The 17,500-nt window shown below is 41.4% G+C and overlaps 1 protein-coding gene across 1 annotated transcript in view; it reads right to left on the bottom strand.

Annotated features, from left to right (window-relative positions):
* LOC123509872 (collagen alpha-1(III) chain-like) overlaps positions 1–17,500 on the bottom strand; it is a 157,751-nt gene that overhangs the window by 47,785 nt on the left and 92,466 nt on the right. The window contains 1 exon segment of the mRNA XM_045264458.1: positions 475–523. The gene's annotated coding sequence lies outside the window, so the exon portion shown is untranslated.

Below are 17,500 nucleotides of genomic sequence, written 5' to 3'. Positions count from 1 at the left end.
CCACCACCACAAATCTCCCCCTCACCCCCACCACCATCACCACCGTCACTTTTCACTACCTCGACAACACCTCTCACTCTCTCTCTCTCTCTCTCTCTCTCTCTCTCTCTCTCTCTCTCTCGTGAAGCTGGGAGTGAGAGAGAGGAGGAGGTGTTTTGAGAGGAGGAGGAGGAGGAGGAGGAGGAGGAGGAGGAGGAGGAGGAGGAGGAGGAGGAGGAGGAGGAGGAGGAGGAGGAGGAGGAGGAGGTTTAACTTAATGACACGGACACACATGTTAAGTTTGTCATCCATCATTACTCACACACACACACACACACACACACACACACACACACACACACACACACACACACACACCAATCCTTTGTTACTCAGCTCGTTCGTAATCCTTCTTAACAAAAAAATAAATAAACAAAAAATAAAGATACACACACACACACACACACACACACACACACAGGTAAACACACTCACCTGGGCGTCTACAAGAGGTAGTGGTGGTCATGGCGGGCTACGGAGGAGTCTGTGGGAAGAAAAAGAAGAAAAACCGTCATTATCATTATTATTATTATTACTATTATTATTATTATCATTATTATTATTATTATTATTATTATTATTAAACAGGTAAAGACAAATCGACTTTAAATATCCGTAAGTTTGTTTCCAGTGCAGTTACAAGGTGGTGATGATATTTTTTTACGTCATGTACAAAGATTGAGGTCACAAACACAACACCACACACATCTTCATCTTGCCATTGTCACCACCACCACCACCAGCCATTGTTGACCCCACCGCGGCCTTCCCTCTGCTTCACTTAGGTCAGCGTGTGTTTGTTACGTCACTTAGAATGAGTCACGTGTTACGCCATCCCCCATTCACTGCACCACCACCACCACCACCTCCACCACCGCAGCATGACAGCATCTCCACCCCCACCGCCGCAGCATGACAGCATCTCCTCCCCTACCGCCACAGCATTACAGCATCTCCACCACCACCGCCGCAGCATCACATCATCTCCACCACCACCGCCGCAGCATTACAGCATCTCCACCACCACCGCCGCAGCATTACAGCATCTCCACCACCACCGCCGTAGCATTACAGCATCTGAGCGTCACAGCGTCACGCCTGGTACACTTCAAGGCGGCACAGCGGCGGAACACCCTGCTCTGTTTCTTTGTCACGGATTTCTTGCCTCCACACGAAGAGTAAATAAAAAGAAGGAAAATAGGAAAGAGAAAACCTGATGATCGATGTTTTTGCTTTCTCTTCAATCGAAAAATGAATGAAAAGAAAAGAAAAAGCTTATAATAATGATATTTTTTAAGCTTTCTACATTTTTACACTTTCTTCAACTACTTTTTTTTCTTCCTTCTAGTCAATCAGTCTGTCCAAGTCTCTCTCTCTCTCTGGTTGGTGTGATTTACCACTTTTACTGTTTTATTGTTTAATTGTTTTAGTGTTTTACTGTCTGGCTCCTTAACCCCTTCAGTACCATGACGCGCTCCCATACTGATTCTGTTTACTATTTGGTGATTCTATATAGCTTCAGAAATTCATGTGGGGGATTAAAATAGTTAAGACTGTGGCCATTAATCTTCTGACTTCCATACAGCCTTCCTAATGTTAATAAAATGGTCTAATCACAGCCAAAACTCGCATTTCTACATTCTTTCTGGTTACTATTTGGTGATTTTATATAGCTTCAGAAACTTATGTGGGGGATTAAAATAGTGAAGTCTGTAGCCATTAATAATCTTCTGACCTCCATAGACCCTTCCTAATGTCAATAAAATGGTCTAATCGTACACAAATCTCAAAGTAAAGATTTGTTCCAGTACTGAAGGGGTGAGGCGGACTTACCTACCATCTTACACCGCTACTATTTGGACGCGATAAGGATGAATGTACGTGGCAACAGTTAACCGGTACTCTCAATCATTCATCCCTTTCTCTGGTACACTCTGGAACTCCCTGCCTGCTTCTGTATTTCCATCTTCCTATGACTTGGTTTCTTTTAAGAGGGAAGTTTTAAGACATTTGTCCCAGACTTTTGGCTAACTCTACTAACCTTTTAGGGAACTGGCAATCAAGTGGACCATTTTTTTTTTTTTGTTGTTGTTGCCCTTGGCCAGCTTCCCCTCTTCCATTAAAAATAAATAAATAAATAATCTGTTTACGTTTACTAATCAGATAGAACAAGCTAACATGGAGGAGCGCGTTCCTCACAAAAACTGTTTATATTCACCAAGCGCCTCTTCGGTATATTTGGGTGTTGTTGCGGCGGCACGGGCGGCTTGTGTCCCACCCGCCGCCGCCCGCCGCCATATACTAGCCGCCCGGCAGCCCAGCCCGAGACACATCAAGGCGGCGAGCCACACTTTGTACTGCCGGCAATACTTATCAATGAATTAGTGTTACAGACAAGCCACTCGTCGCAATCCAGGTGTGTCTATAGATAATGACAACACTCCACAAGGCTTTCTTCTCCTTCTCATCCCTACATGTCCACCTCTCTAATGCAAGACTGAACTTAATCCTTCACCACTACAGATAAAGACAACACTAAAACAAGGCTTTCTTCCTCCTCATACCCCTCCTCTGTCCACCTCTCTAATGCAAGATTTAACCAGTACTCTTAATCCTTCACCACTACAGATAAAGACTACATTCCAACAAGGCTTTCTTCTTCCTCTCGCACATACTCTGTCCACTTATCTAATGCAAGAGTGAACTTAATCCTTCACCACTACAGATAATGACACACTCACTTTCAGCCTCACCAACCTCACTATCTCATTCGCCACACGAGACTCCAAATCACTAAGCTACAGTATTCACTAATTTTAAAGACAAAACACTAAAAATAACGTTGGTATTTGAGGTTAAACTGCAACAAAAGAAGCAAAATAATAAATGATTCACGTAAATTAGGAGTTTAATAATTTATCTGCTTGTATCACTCGTTGTCATTTATTCATCACCATTGTATCACGTGTTATCTCTCTCTCTCTCTCTCTCTCTCTCTCTCTCTGAAGCACATGTGGAGAGAGAGAGAGAGAGAGAGAGAGAGAGAGAGAGAGAGAGAGAGAGAGAGAGAGAGAGAGAGAGAGAGAGAGAAACACGTGGTACAATGATCAAGGAATTATGACAACTGATACCAATTCACAATCATTTTTCAACAACGCCCCTTACATGAACCTCTAAGAAGCAACAGTAAGAGGTAACTTCATGTCACCAACACAACCTTCCACTATACTGCCGCCTAGCTCGCCGCAACACTAACACACCAACACAATGCTCATCCAGCGGCGCCTAGCTAGTGTGATGTGGCATAAGAAGTGGTGATTTTCTTCCTCTCTCCGCTAATAAGTTCCTGTGTGTGCTTGATCAGTGTGTGTGTGTGTGTGTGTGTGTGTGTGTGTGTGTGTGTGTGTGTGTGTGTGTGTGTGTGTGTGTGTGTGTGTTGGATGCAGTCACCTTTCAGTCGCAAATGGACCAGTCTTTCCAGCTCCCTCTCTCTCTCTCTCTCTCTCTCTCACCTGCCCCCCTCACTACACTTTTTCCAGCCAGTTCCCCTTTCTTGTTACCGACACGTTGCTGATTTACCTGCCGCCGCCCTCCCTCACCTTAAGCCTCCTGGGGTTCACAAATACCACCACCACCACCACCACCACTACCACCACCACTACTACTACTACTACTGATGCTGTTGCTGTTGCTGTTGCTGCTAGAGGTGTTAAAGAGGGATATATATAAAACAAGGTAGACGTAAGCAAAATTCTCAGGAAAATAAGCCTAACTAATAACAACTCAACTAAACCTAATAAATAAATAAATAAATAAATAAATAAATAAATATATAAAAATAACTTAATCAAACTAATCCTAACTTAGTAAAAGCAAGCTAACCCAAACAAACCTAACCCAACCTAACTAAGCCAAGCCAAGACATGACAAGACAAGCCAAACCAAGCCAAGACAAGACAAACCAAACCAAGCCAAGCCAAGACACGACAAGCCAAACCAAGCCAAGACAAGAAAAACCAAACCAAGCTAAGGCAAGACAAGAAAAACCAAACCAAACCAAGCCAAGACATGGCAAGCCAAGCCAAGCCAAGCCAAGCCAAGACAAACCAAACCAAGCCAAGCCAAGACAAGACAAGACAAGACAAGCCAAGCCAAGCCAAGCCAAGACAAGACAAGACAAGACAAGACAAGACAAGCCAAGCCAAGCCAAGACAAGACAAGCCAAGATAAGATAAGACAAGCCAAGCCAAGCCAAGCCAAGCCAAGCCAAGCCAAGCCAAGCCAAGCCAAGCCAAGCCAAGCCAAGACAAGCCAAAGCCAAGCCAAGCCAAGCCAAGCCAAGCCAAGCCAAGACACGACAAGCCAAGCCAACCCTAACCTAACAACTCTAGTCTACTCACCAGCGACCTCACGAGTTTTTAAGCTCCTGTCTATCCATCCCCCTCACTCCTCGGCCCCCCCCACACACCTCCTGAAGCAGCGGTCTCATCCCCCACCCCCACAACCCTCCCTCCCATCTGTAGCATCTATCTCTCCACCCCCCTCCTCTCCCCGCTCCCCACACACCTGAAACAGCGGTCCACCCCCCCATCCCCAACCCCCCAAACACCCACCTCCCATTCTCTTGTAGTAGCCACGTCACCCACCGCCGCCTCGTAGTGTGTATAGATGGGGAGGGCGTCACCATGGCCTCCCCCCGGCAAGTATTTCTTTTGTATGTTCTGTTTATGTCCCGCTGTATCGCTAATCAATGTGGTGGTGGTGGTGGTGGTGGTGGTAGTGGTAGTAGTAGTAGTAGTAGTAGTAGTGGGAGAACCGCTACTGTATGTGGAGTGGTTTGTAACTTACCTAACCTAACCTTACCTTACCTAACTTAACCTAACCTAACTTAACCTAACCTCACCACGTCCTTAATCTTTCAAATTCTTCCACCTTTTCACTTCCCCCATCTCCATTTTCATGTATTTGTCTTTTTTTTTTTTTAACTCTGCTCCCTATTCATTTCTATCTCTCCTTACCCTTACTCTTCTTCCTTCTTCCTATCCCTCTGTATTTCAATTTTCTCTTCCTATTCCTCCCCATCCACTTCTCTCTTTGCTTCTTACTATTCGTCTGTGCTTCCCTTTTCTCTTCCTGTTTCTTCCTATTCCTCCCCATCCACTCCTCTTCCCTAACCTTAATCTCCTCCCCTACATCTCCCCTCACCCTTATCCCCCATTCTTCTCCCTAAGGCAAGAGAAAGCATAGTAGTTTTAATATAACTTCATTAAACTATAGAGCTGTTACATTGTCAGTACCACCATCATCACCACCACCACCATCGCCAACGCCACCGCCACCGCCACCACCACCACCACCACCACCACCACACCCCCGCGCCACACGCCTCGCTGCCCTCCACGCCACAGGGTCACTCATGCAAATACAAGGTCACGGGAGAGAGGGAGAGGAGAAAGGGTGAGGGGGGGGAGTTCTAGGTGAGGGGAAAGGGACGAGGCGCGGTCTATAGAGGGAAGATCGCTGGAGGATAATTGAGAGAGAGAGAGAGAGAGAGAGAGAGAGAGAGAGAGAGAGAGAGAGAGAGAGAGAGAGAGAGAGAGAGAGAGAGAGAGAGAGAGAGAGAGAGAGAGAGAGAGAGAGAGAGAGAGAGAGAATGTTAGCAATACACATTTTTTCACTCATTTTTCTCTTTTTTTCTTTCGTTTAGTCTTGTTTTAAAATTTTTGAGGACGGAGATCATTAGCAAAATTTTCAACGTTTCTCCTGTTAATAACGCAGAAATCTTGTCATTCTGCCTCTAAAACCTTAAAAAATTGCTTAAAAACGCTATATTATCTCACCACGACTGCTTCCTAAGGCCACAGAGATGATTAGCAGGATTTTCAAGAGTGTTTCTCCAGTTAATAATGTAGAAATCTTGTCACTCTGCCTCTAGAACCGTAAAAACACCTTAAAAAATACTTCGCTATCTCAGTGACTATTTTCCAAGGCCACCGACAAGATTGGCGGGGTTTTCAAGAATGTTTCTCCAGTTAGTAATGAAGAAATCTTGTCACTCTACCTCTAGAACCGTAAAAACACCTTGAAAAATGCTTCGCTATCTCACAATGACTATTTTCAAGGCCACCGAGAGGATTGGCGGGGTTTTCAAGAGTGTTTCTCCAGTTAACATGGCTGTATGATGTAATTATGCTGTACTTTCCCTGGTGCAGATTTGGTCAGAGTCTGTAATGAGCGCGCGTTTTAATTTTCAACTTTTCTTGATCTTCCCCTCGTATTCTCAAGCTTTTCTGCGCTTCACGGTTCACCTCCTCTATTCCAAAAGGGTTTATTTAAATTTTACATGACTTTAAGGTGTTTTTACGGTTCTAGAGGCAGTGACAAGATTTCTTCACTATTAATTGGAGAAACACTCTTGAAAAACCTCTCTAATAATTTCTGTGGCCTTGGAAAACAGTCATGGTGAGAAAGCAAAGCATTTTTAAGCAAATTTTTACGGTTCCTGAGGCAGTGACAAGATCTCTTCATTATTAACTGGAGAAACACTCTTGAAAACCACGCTAATCATCTGGCGGCCTCATTATTGTTTCCTTTTCATTGACTTTTTTTGGTGGATGATGAAAAAAAGAAAGTTTGTGTTTATTCTTTCCTTCCTTTTTCTCCCTTCAGTGTAGAATTCATTACTATTAACTACAGATGAGAGATAACAGCACTGATAACAAAAATGATAAAAAAAATAAAAAGGCGATTCACTGCAAAATTAGACACTTTTAATGAACCAAACTTGTACAATCAAACTTAACAAACCAGAGGAAAATGAAGGCATGGTCTCTCTCTCTCTCTCTCTCTCTCTCTCTCTCTCTCTCATAAACAACTCATGAGCCTAATTAAGATGTCACTTTCTACTTTTATTTGTACAATCTTGTGGCTCTTGGTTAAATACTACGATAAGAATACAAGTAAATAAACAAAATGATCCCTAACTATTTTTTTATTTTATTTATTCATTTATTTATTGGTGTGGTATCTCTCTCTCTCTCTCTCTCTCTCTCTCTCTCTCTCTCTCTCTCTCTCTCTCGTACAGTTTACAGATATTTACCAGCTGAGAGGCAAGCATAAGTGTCCAGACAGCCTAAGCGTTGCCGAGTGTGGGGAGCAAAAGTTCAAAGTGTGTGAAGGACTGGTTAACTCAAGTGACAGTGACAATACAGAACTGGTAAAGCTTCAAAACGATTATCTACTTATAATTCATAACTCTAATTTATAATCTAATTTGTAATCTATAATTCTTAAGCATAATTTAGACTATTTTTTTTTTGGTTAGGTTTTAAGGTAATACACTTTTAACCTGTACAATGACCAAGATTAAATTTAACTCATGTATAAATAATAAAAGTAATAAAGACCTTCGCTTTCACACAGTTCTGATCTAAATTCTGTATTCTCAAGTGCTTTAGTTTCTCATGGGGTTAATTTTCAAGGGACACAATCATTACTCAGGTTTTCATTGCTATTTTTCCTCAATGACAGTGCAGAATTCTTGTTAACTCCCTTCAGTATCATGACGCGTTTTCATATTCATTCTGCTTATTATTTGGTGATTTCATACAACTTCAGAAACTCATGTGTGGGATTAAAATAGTGAAGACTGTGGCCATTAATATTTCGACCACCATAGACCTTTCCTAATGTCGATAAAATGGTCTAGTACACAAATCTCAAGGTAAACATGTGTCCCAGTACTGAAGAGGTTAAATTGGCATTAGAACCACAACAAACCCCAGACAACCCATCACCCCAACAAGGTCTGCTGAAACACTACAATCATGGGAAGACCCTTGAAGACTGACTTTCCCCCACCCCCACCCCCCCTCCAAGCCAGCCAAGATTACCGCAATAAGGAAGATTCAGAAACGCTCTGCTCCCTCACCACAACCATTTGCCGAGGCCAGACACGATTAGCCAGGTTTTCCAAAGTGTTTCTCTTGTTAACAATGTAACGATCTTGTTAATATGTTAGTAAAACCACAAGAAACGCCCTTAACCCCTTCAGTACCACGGCGCGTTTCCATATTCCTTCCGATGACTATTTGGTGATTTTATACAGCTTCAGAAACTCATGAGGGGGATTAAAATAGTGAAGACTGTGGCCATTAACATTCTGACCTACAAAGACCCTTCCTTAATGTCAATAAAATAGTCTAACTTCAACTAGAGCCTTTGGAATGTAGTAGTGGAGGTGAAGCGGCAATGTTTGAGAATAAAGATACTGCAAAACTTCACTAGAACCACAAAAATATCCTTAGAACCCCGTGTAACACCAACTAGAGCCTTTGGAAATTTGTTGTGGAGGTGGAGCAGCAGTGTTTGAGAATAAAGGTGAAAGACAACACAACACTTCACAATAAGAAAATATATGGCCAATAATGTTACTAAAACTACAAGAAACACCCTTTAAACCCCATGTAACACCAATTAGAGCCTTTGGAAAGTAGTGGCAGAAGTGGAGCGGCAGTGTATGAGAATAAATATTGAAGACGCAACAAAGCTTCACAACAGAGGGTCTTTTATGCTAATCTGTCATTAGATCACCCTTAAAACACCGTGTAGCATCAAATAGAGCCTTTGGAAAGTTGTGACGGAGGTAGAGCGGCAGTGTTTGAGAATAATGGTGGACGATATAGCAAAACTTCACGATAGGGAACTTTTTAGGGAGGGTTTTTTTTATGCTGTCACTAGAACCAAAAGCAAAACCGAGAGCCTTTGGAAAGTAGTAATGGATATGTAGCGGCAGTGTTTCAGAATAAATAGAGTTTTTATGTTGATCTTTACTGGAACTACAAGAAATACCCTTAAAAACCCCGTGTAACATCAATTAGAGCCTTTGGAAAGTAGTGGCAGGGGGCGACGAGTGGAAGTGTTTCAGAGCATGGTGCAGACGCCGCGAAGCTTCACAAGAGAGGATCCATATTCAGAAACGCTTTGCTCTCTCATCACGACTATTTTCCAAGGCCACAGAGATGATTAGCGGGGTTTTCAAGTGTGTTTCTCCAGTTAATAATGTAGAAATCTTGTCATTCTGTCTCTAGGAACATAAAAAGACAATTGAAAATGCTCTATTCTCTCACCAAGACTGCTTCTAAGGTCACAGAGTTAATAATATAGAAATCTTGTCAATCTACCTCTAGAACCGTAAAAAGAACCTTGAAAACGCTCTGTTCTTTTACCACGACTGTTTCTAAGGCCACAGAGAAGATTATCGAGGTTTTCAAGTGTGTTTCTCCAGTTGATAATAAAGAAATCTTGTCACTCTGCCTCTAGAACCATAAAAAAGAACCTTGAAATCACTCTGTTCTCTCACCACGAGTTTTCAAGAGTTCTTCCAGTTAATTACGTACAAATCTTGTTAATCTGCCTCTAGGAACATAAAGACACTTGAAAACGCTTTGCTCTGTCACCATGACTATTTTACAAAGCCACCGAGATAATAAGTGGGGTTTTTAGGAGTGTTTCTTTAGTAAGTATGCATGAATCTTGTCACTCTGCCTCTAAAACCATACAAAAGACTTGAACACGCTCTGTTCTTTCACCATGACTATTTTTCAACGGCCGCAGAGAAGATAAGCTCCGTTTTTAAGTGTTTCTTCAGTTAATAGTAAAGAAATCTTGTTAACTGCCTCTAGAACCATAAAAAGACTTGAAAATTCTCTGTTCCCTCACCACGACTATTTTTCAAGAACCACAGAGATGATAAGCGCGTTCTTTTAAGCGTATTTAAGTGTTTCTCCATTCAATAACGTAAAATCTTGTCACTCTGCCTCTAGAACCGTAAAACACCTTTAAAAACTCGTGTAAACTTAAATAAAGCCTTGAGGTACAGAAGTGAGAATAGGAGTCCAGGGCGCTAACAAGGGAGGCAATGCAGGCAACCGAGCGGCGCTTCTCTTCATCGTGTGACTACCGCGAAGGGGAGGCGCGATCTCATGACCCCTGTGGCCACTCCCCTGCTGCGCCGCGCCTCCACCCGCCAAGGACACGAGGCTACTGACGCGGAGGTGCGGTTTGCGGACTATCACTCATTCGTCCTCCTCTTCTTCTTTTTCCTCTTTCTTCTTTCCTTCCAGGGTAAATGTTACGTGAGTGTCGTGAAGACGAGGAGGAGGAGGAGGAGGAGGAGGAGGAGGAGGAGGAGGAGGAGGAGGAGGAGGAGGAGGAGAAGAAGAAGAAGAAGGAGAAGGAGAAAGAAGGAGAAGAAGGAGAAGAAGGAGAAGAAGACGAAGAAGAAAAACAACAACAACAACAACAACAAACACCAAAATTAAAACGATACTGTTAAAATCATTAGAAAAAAAAATCTGTACAATCTCTCTCTCTCTCTCTCTCTCTTGGGTGAATCTCCTCGTGAGAAAAAATGCAACGTAAGAATATGATTATAATAAAATAGGAATCCAGGACCAAAAATAATAAGAGGAAGGCAAAATTGTGTGAAAATGTTGATTTCCTCAGTGGCGGAGGTGTAGTAGTAGTAGTAGTAGTAGTAGTAGTAGTAGTAGTAGTAGTAGTAGTAGTAGTAGTAGTAGTAGTAGTAGTAGTAGTAGTAGTAGTAGTAGTAGTAGTAGTAGTAGCAAGCAATATACAAAACAAATATTTTCCTACGATAACAAGTGACGGACGGTAAAGCTGTTATTATTGTTGTTGTTGTTGTTGTTGTTGTTGTTTTGACGCAAGTATTGTTATGGTTGTCAAGCTTTCTGTTTGTGTGGTGGTGTTGACGCCGGCCCGCTGTGTTTGTGGCCCCGCTGTCCCCACCGAGGTGTTGTGTTGACGTTATGGCGGTGTTGCTGGCCTTGTGTTTATGTTCATCACTATCACCGCTGCTGGTGTTGTCATGGCCACTGCAAACACTGACTCACAATCAATCACAGATGCTTCATTACACCACAAACTTTGGTGTAAACAGTTCTTTAGCATGATTTAAATTTTTTCATTTTTTTTGTTTATATTTGTTCAAAGCTGAAAAAAAAGTGTATATCTAGTAAGGGAGTTTGTTTATAAAGACGATGAATAAATACCACTTAGCATGATTTCTTTTTTTTTTTTTTTGTTTCTATTTCTTCAAAGCTTAAAAAAAATGATATTAAAGTCAGATTATTCCATAAAACACACAACTTTTTCTGCTTTATCTATGAAAAGGAGACATTTTTTTCCTACTTCAATTTCTTAACCCCTTCAGTGATATGACGCGTTTCTATATACATTCTGCTTATTATTTGGTGATTTTATACAGCTTCACAAACTTATGTGGGAGATTAAAATAGTGAAGACTCTGGCCATTAATCTTCTGACCTCCATAGAGCCTTCCTAATGTCAATAAAATCGTCTAATCATACCCAAACAAAAAAAATGTGTCCCAGTACTGAATGGGTTAAAAGTTGGAGGAAAAAAAAAAAGAAAAGAAAAGAAAAAAAGGGAGACAGTTTTTGACAGGTTTTTTTCAGTTTCAACTTCTTAAAAAGGTGGAGGAAAAGTCGATTTCTTAAAAGGTGAAGGAAAATAAACACAAAAAGGGATAGTTTTTTTCTTATTTCAATTTCTTAAAAGGTGGAGGAAAAGAAGAGAAAAAGAATGGGAAAGTTTTTTGAGTATTTTTTCAGTTTCGACTTCTTGAAAGGTGAAGGAAAAAAAAGAAAGGGAGAGTATATTTTATTTTTTTCTAATTTCGACTTCTTAAAAGGTGAAGGAAAAGAAAAAAAAGAAAGGGAGACAATCTTTTCAGTTCCGATTTCTTACAAGCTGAAGGAAAAAAAAGAAAAAAGGAAAGAGTTTTCTTCAACTTCGATTCTTAAAAACTGAAGGGAAAGAAAAGAAAGAAGAAAAGGCAAGTTTTTTTCACTTTCAACTTCCTAAAAAATAAATAAATAAAATAAATAAATAAATAAAAAGCTTTATAAACGTGACATACTGAAATTACACAGCATTATGCTCCTAAATGAAAAGACAACTTAAAATTCGTATAAAAAAAAAATAAATACATATAGAAAGAGCTGAAAAACATCAATAAACACCAAACACAGTATTTATGAACGTGATAAACTCAAATTCACAAGGATCTAAACCACCACTAACTACCAAACACACCCCAGAAACCCCAAATCACCCTCCTTTAATACCCCTTGCTCCTCACCAGCCTCCTCCCTACCCTGCTTGCCAACGCTTCCTCGACGCAGCTCTCCGTGTGTGTACCAGTGTGACGGAGCTCCATGTAATAATCTTGCTTACGTGTGTACATGTAGCGTCCCTGGAAAATATGTCACGAGGGCTTAATTGATTGTTACGTCTGGAAATTAAGTAGAAATGGGTGGTGGTGGTGGTGGTGGGAGTAGTAGTAGTAGTAGTAGTAGTAGTAGTAGTAGTAGTAGTAGTAGTAGTAGTAGTAGTAGTAGTAGTTTTTCTGATATGATTTCTGTGTTACTGTATAAAAAAAAACTACAACAATAACAACAACTGCTGCTACTACTACTACTACTACTACTACTACTACCACCACCATCACCACCACAACTAAAAATTGAACGCGTCATGGTAGCAGCGAACTAATGCATATCTAATTAGTCACTCTACTAGTGTGTGTGTGTGTGTGTGTGTGTGTGTGTGTGTGTGTGTGTGTGTGTGTGTGTGTGTGTGTGTGTGTGTGTGTGTGTGTGTGTGTGTGTGTGTGTGTGTGTGTGTGTACCCTGCCCAATGCCACGTCCAGTTTTTGCGTCACGGGACTAACTGAGACAACTCTATCAGCGCCAAGAAAAGGTTAAGATGTCAGGCTCTCGATAAATCAATAAGTTTAGGCAGCGAGTGGGTGCTTACTGGGTACTACTGGTTACTGGTTACTGGTTACTCCTTACTGCTAACTGGTTACTGGTTAGTGCCACAGTTTTCGTTATCTTAACCTCAGTACCGTGACACATTTTTACCTTGAGATTTGTGTACGATTAGACTATTTTACTGATATTAGGAAGCGTCTATGGAAGTCAGAATATTAATGGCCACAATATTCACATTCTTAACCCCAAACATGATCCTGAAGCTATATGAAGTCACCAAATAGTAAGCAAGAATGAATATGGAAACGCGTCAAGGGGTTAATAATGCAATTCTTGTTAAATGATCACTTGAACAAAGAAATGTACTTAAAGATTAACCCTTTCGCTATTATGGAAGCAAGGAAGAACGAAGACTAGATGATAGGCGAGAAAGACACAGGAATAAAGAGAGAGGAGAGGAACACCAAAGAAAGAGGTTAAGAGAGGAAGAGGAAAAAAAAAAAAAAACTGACTACAGGAAGAGCAAAAAAAGAGGAATAAAGGCAAAAGATAAGATAATGGAAGAAGAAAATATGTATTGAAGAAGACTTAAGGTAAAGGAGGAAGAGAAAATGGATGACGCGAAGGCAATAAAACAGAAGAAAGATAGGAATAAGAGCAAAGAGAAGATAATGTAAGAAGATAATGAGAAATATGTATTGAAGAGGAAGACAAGGGAAAAGTGAAAAAGAAAAGAAAGAAGGAAAGAAAATGGATGACAAGGAAGATGAAGGTTAAAGAAGACCCAGGAAAGACCAGAAGAGGAAGAAGATAAGAGGAAGAAGATTAGAGGAAGAGGAAGAAGAAACACGGTAAAAGTAATACTTGTCTTCCTTTCAATAGCAACACTCATTATGACTTAGAGAAGGAAATATTATGAACTTGAACGTGAAAATAAATAAATAGATACATAAATAAATAAACAAATAAATAAAAAGATGAAGACACTGGATCACACACACACACACACACACACACACACACACACACACACACACACGAGACAAAATAACTATGTGTACCTCCAATGTGTGTGTGTGTGTGTGTGTGTGTGTGTGTGTGTGTGTGTGTGTGAATGACAAGTGCGTGTGAGAGTGTAAGTGTCGTGTGTAGATGTGCGTGTATTGTGTGTGTGTTTCTCGCTCCTCCCCCCTCCCGTCACCCAGCCCCTCCGTGTGCAGGGTGTAACGAGTGTACTCAGTGACAAAAGGGTGTACTTAGCCCGGCTGTAATGCATGACTCTCTTGGATAAATCAGTCGTTTGTGAAATATTACCTGACGTGTGTGTGTGTGTGTGTGTCAAGTGCATCTTTTCTGATGCTAACACGTGATCAGAGCGACACACACACACACACACACACACACACACACACACACACACACACACACACACACACACACACACACACACAAAGACAGACAGACAGACAGACAGACAGGTAATGTACAGGTGTTATGTACAAGTCCAGGTGTGTGTAAGGTGATGTCTGTGTTTCAGTACCTGTTCAGATGTACCAGTTATTTTTTATTTATTTACTTTTTTTTCAATTTGCTTTATCTTGCTGTTCACTGGGTTGTATTTCCATTCTTTACTTGTATTGTGTATGTCTGGCATGTTTCACGCATTCATTTTGTAACTCAAACCAATTTAGCCAGACCCAAGCCAGCCAAACCTGCCTAAACCTAATGTAACCCTTAATTAAACCAAACCTACCTTGACCTAACCTAATCATAATGAAACCTACCTGAACCTAACCAAACCTGATTAAATTTACCTGAGCCTAATTTAATCTAACCTACCTGAACCTAACCTAACCACAAATTTACCTGAGCCTAATGTAATCTAACCTAACCTAACCTAATCAAACTTAAAAATAAATAAATAAATAAACAAAAATGAATAATAACAACAGCAACAACAACAATAAAAAAAAAAAATAATAATAATTGAACCCAACCCAACCTAATCTGACCTGACATGACCAAAACAACACAAACACCAACAGTAAACATGATAACCTACTATGAACTCACAGAGGCCACCCAACACACCCTCACCGCCTCCGTCACCGCAGCCGCCGCCGTCACTGCCTGCTCCTCCGACACTCACCTGGAACAAGGGAAGGCGTGTTACAATAGCATGCTTGTCATACTTGTTACGTGTGTGTATTGTACGAGTCGTGATAAAATGTTAGTGAAGTGGTGATGGAGTAATTGTGATGATGAAAGTCACAATACCGCCACCACCACTATACTACTACTACTACTACTACTATATATTATTACAACCACTACAACTACTACTACTACTACTATTACTACTACTACTTCTACTACAACCATTACTACTACTACTACAACTACTATTATATCTATTACTACAACGACTACAAAACAACAACAACAACTACTACTACTACTCTACTACTGCAAGCACTACTACATCTACTACCAATACTACATCTACTACAATACTACTACTACTACTACTACTACTACTACTACTACTACTACTACTACTACATCTGTCCCTGTCTTTTAGCTAACTCTCTGGGTCGATTAGGGAACTGACAATTAAATGGACCTTTTTAAAATTTTTGTTCCCCTTGGCCAGTTTCTCTCTTGATTGTGATGTTGAAAATGACGATACAACAACAATAACAACAATCACAACAACAACAACAACAATGACAAGTACAGCAGTGGTTATAGTAATAGTGTAACAAGTAAATTCATCACCAAACTTACTGAAACAACAAAAATAAAGACAAAATAAATACACAAATGGAAAGAAGTGAGGAAAAAGATTACACGAACGAGAGAGAGAGAGAGAGAGAGAGAGAGAGAGAGAGAGAGAGAGAGAGAGAGAGAGAGAGAGAGAGAGAGAGAGAGAGAGAGAGAGAGAGAGCCTGTAACATAGCCACCACACACACACACACACACCTGAATCTTACCTGTATATTTCTTCATTACCTTTCCATACAACCCTACCTTCCTCCCACCCCCCCTTCCCCTCCTCGCTCACCTGTTCCTACCTGTTTGTCCTTCCCTCCTCTTCACCTGTTGACACTCCTCTCCCTTACCTTACCTTTCTTCTTACCTTCACCTGACCGCTTACTCCTCCTCACCCCCCCCCCTGTCTTACCTATCCATACATCACTTATTCCTTTCTCCTCTATGTACCTATTTAAAATTTCATATTTTAGTTATCTATCTCTACTCCTTCCCTTTCCTTCTATCTACCTATTCTAACCTTCTTCCTCCCCTTCATTCCTTCTATTCTTAACCTTTCCTTCCCCTTCTTCACCTCTCCAGCTGATAATTCTCCCCCTCTCTCCTTCTCCTCCTCCTCATCTCCTTCTCTCCCTTCTCCCCCTCCTTTCGCTCCAACCTACCCACACCTTCTTATCCTTTACTTGCCCACCCATATCGACCCACACACACACACACACACACACACACACACACACACACACACACACACTCTCTCTCTCTCTCTATTAACAGACTATAATTTAAGAACAACTGATGGTGACCTAAAAATTTTGAAATCTCTAAAGACTAAAAGAACAAAGAAATGAAATATGAGTGTGAAGTTTAAATAAGAAGAAAAATGATGAAAAAAAAGTCAAATCAGTGATAGAAATAAATAACACATAACAACAATAATGACAACAACAACAACAACAACAACAACAAACATGATATTTTATTTATTTACAACATGGGTAAAGTTGCAATAGAAGAAGAAACGAGAAGATAGAGACAAGACTAGTAACTCTCTCTCTCTCTCTCTCTCTCTCTCTCTCTCTCTCTCGCGGCGCCCAGACATACATCGATCTCAAGCCCTCATAATCTAGGGTTTTCTACAACTACAACCACCACCACCACCACCACCACCACCACCACCACCACCACCAGCAGCAGCACCACCACCACCACCACCACCACTACTACTACTACTACTACTACTACTACTACTACTGTCTTAAGTGCTTCCCTCTCAATTTTAACATTAGTAGTAGTATTGTGTGTGTGTGTGTGTGTGTGTGTGTGTGTGTGTGTGTGTGTGTGTGTGTGTGTGTGTGTGTGTGTGTGTGTGTTTGGGTGTGTGATCTAGCCAACCAAATCTTCCTGTCCACACCACCCACGAAATGCAAAGTCAAAGAATATCAGAAGAATAAGAATAGGAGGAGGAGGAGGAGGAGGAGGAGGAGGAGGAGGAGGAGGAGGAGGAGGAGGAGGAGGAGGAGGAATCAGCTCGAAAATAAGAAGAGGGCGCGCGCGGTTGCCACATTTCAAGACAGTGACAAGAAAACTAAATCCACTTTCTTAATTTGGTTGCCGCACCTGCCCACGCCCTCTCGAGTAACCCACGCCAGCACACGCCCACATAGACACACCCACACACGCCTCCTGCAAGCCCACCACGCTATACACTACCTCACATCTCCACCACGCCCATAAGCCACGCCTGCACACACCAATACACTAACACACCCACACGCCTCCTACACATATACACACACTGTCTCCACGCCCACACAATGCGAGGAAACACACGCCCACCTTGCCAAAACACACAGTTTCCTCACCTCCCCCTT

Source organism: Portunus trituberculatus, chromosome 27, assembly GCF_017591435.1.
Source record: "Portunus trituberculatus isolate SZX2019 chromosome 27, ASM1759143v1, whole genome shotgun sequence".
NCBI lineage: Eukaryota > Metazoa > Arthropoda > Malacostraca > Decapoda > Portunidae > Portunus > Portunus trituberculatus.
Note: the sequence above shows the minus strand (reverse complement) of the source record. Positions and strands in the feature narration are given on the sequence as shown.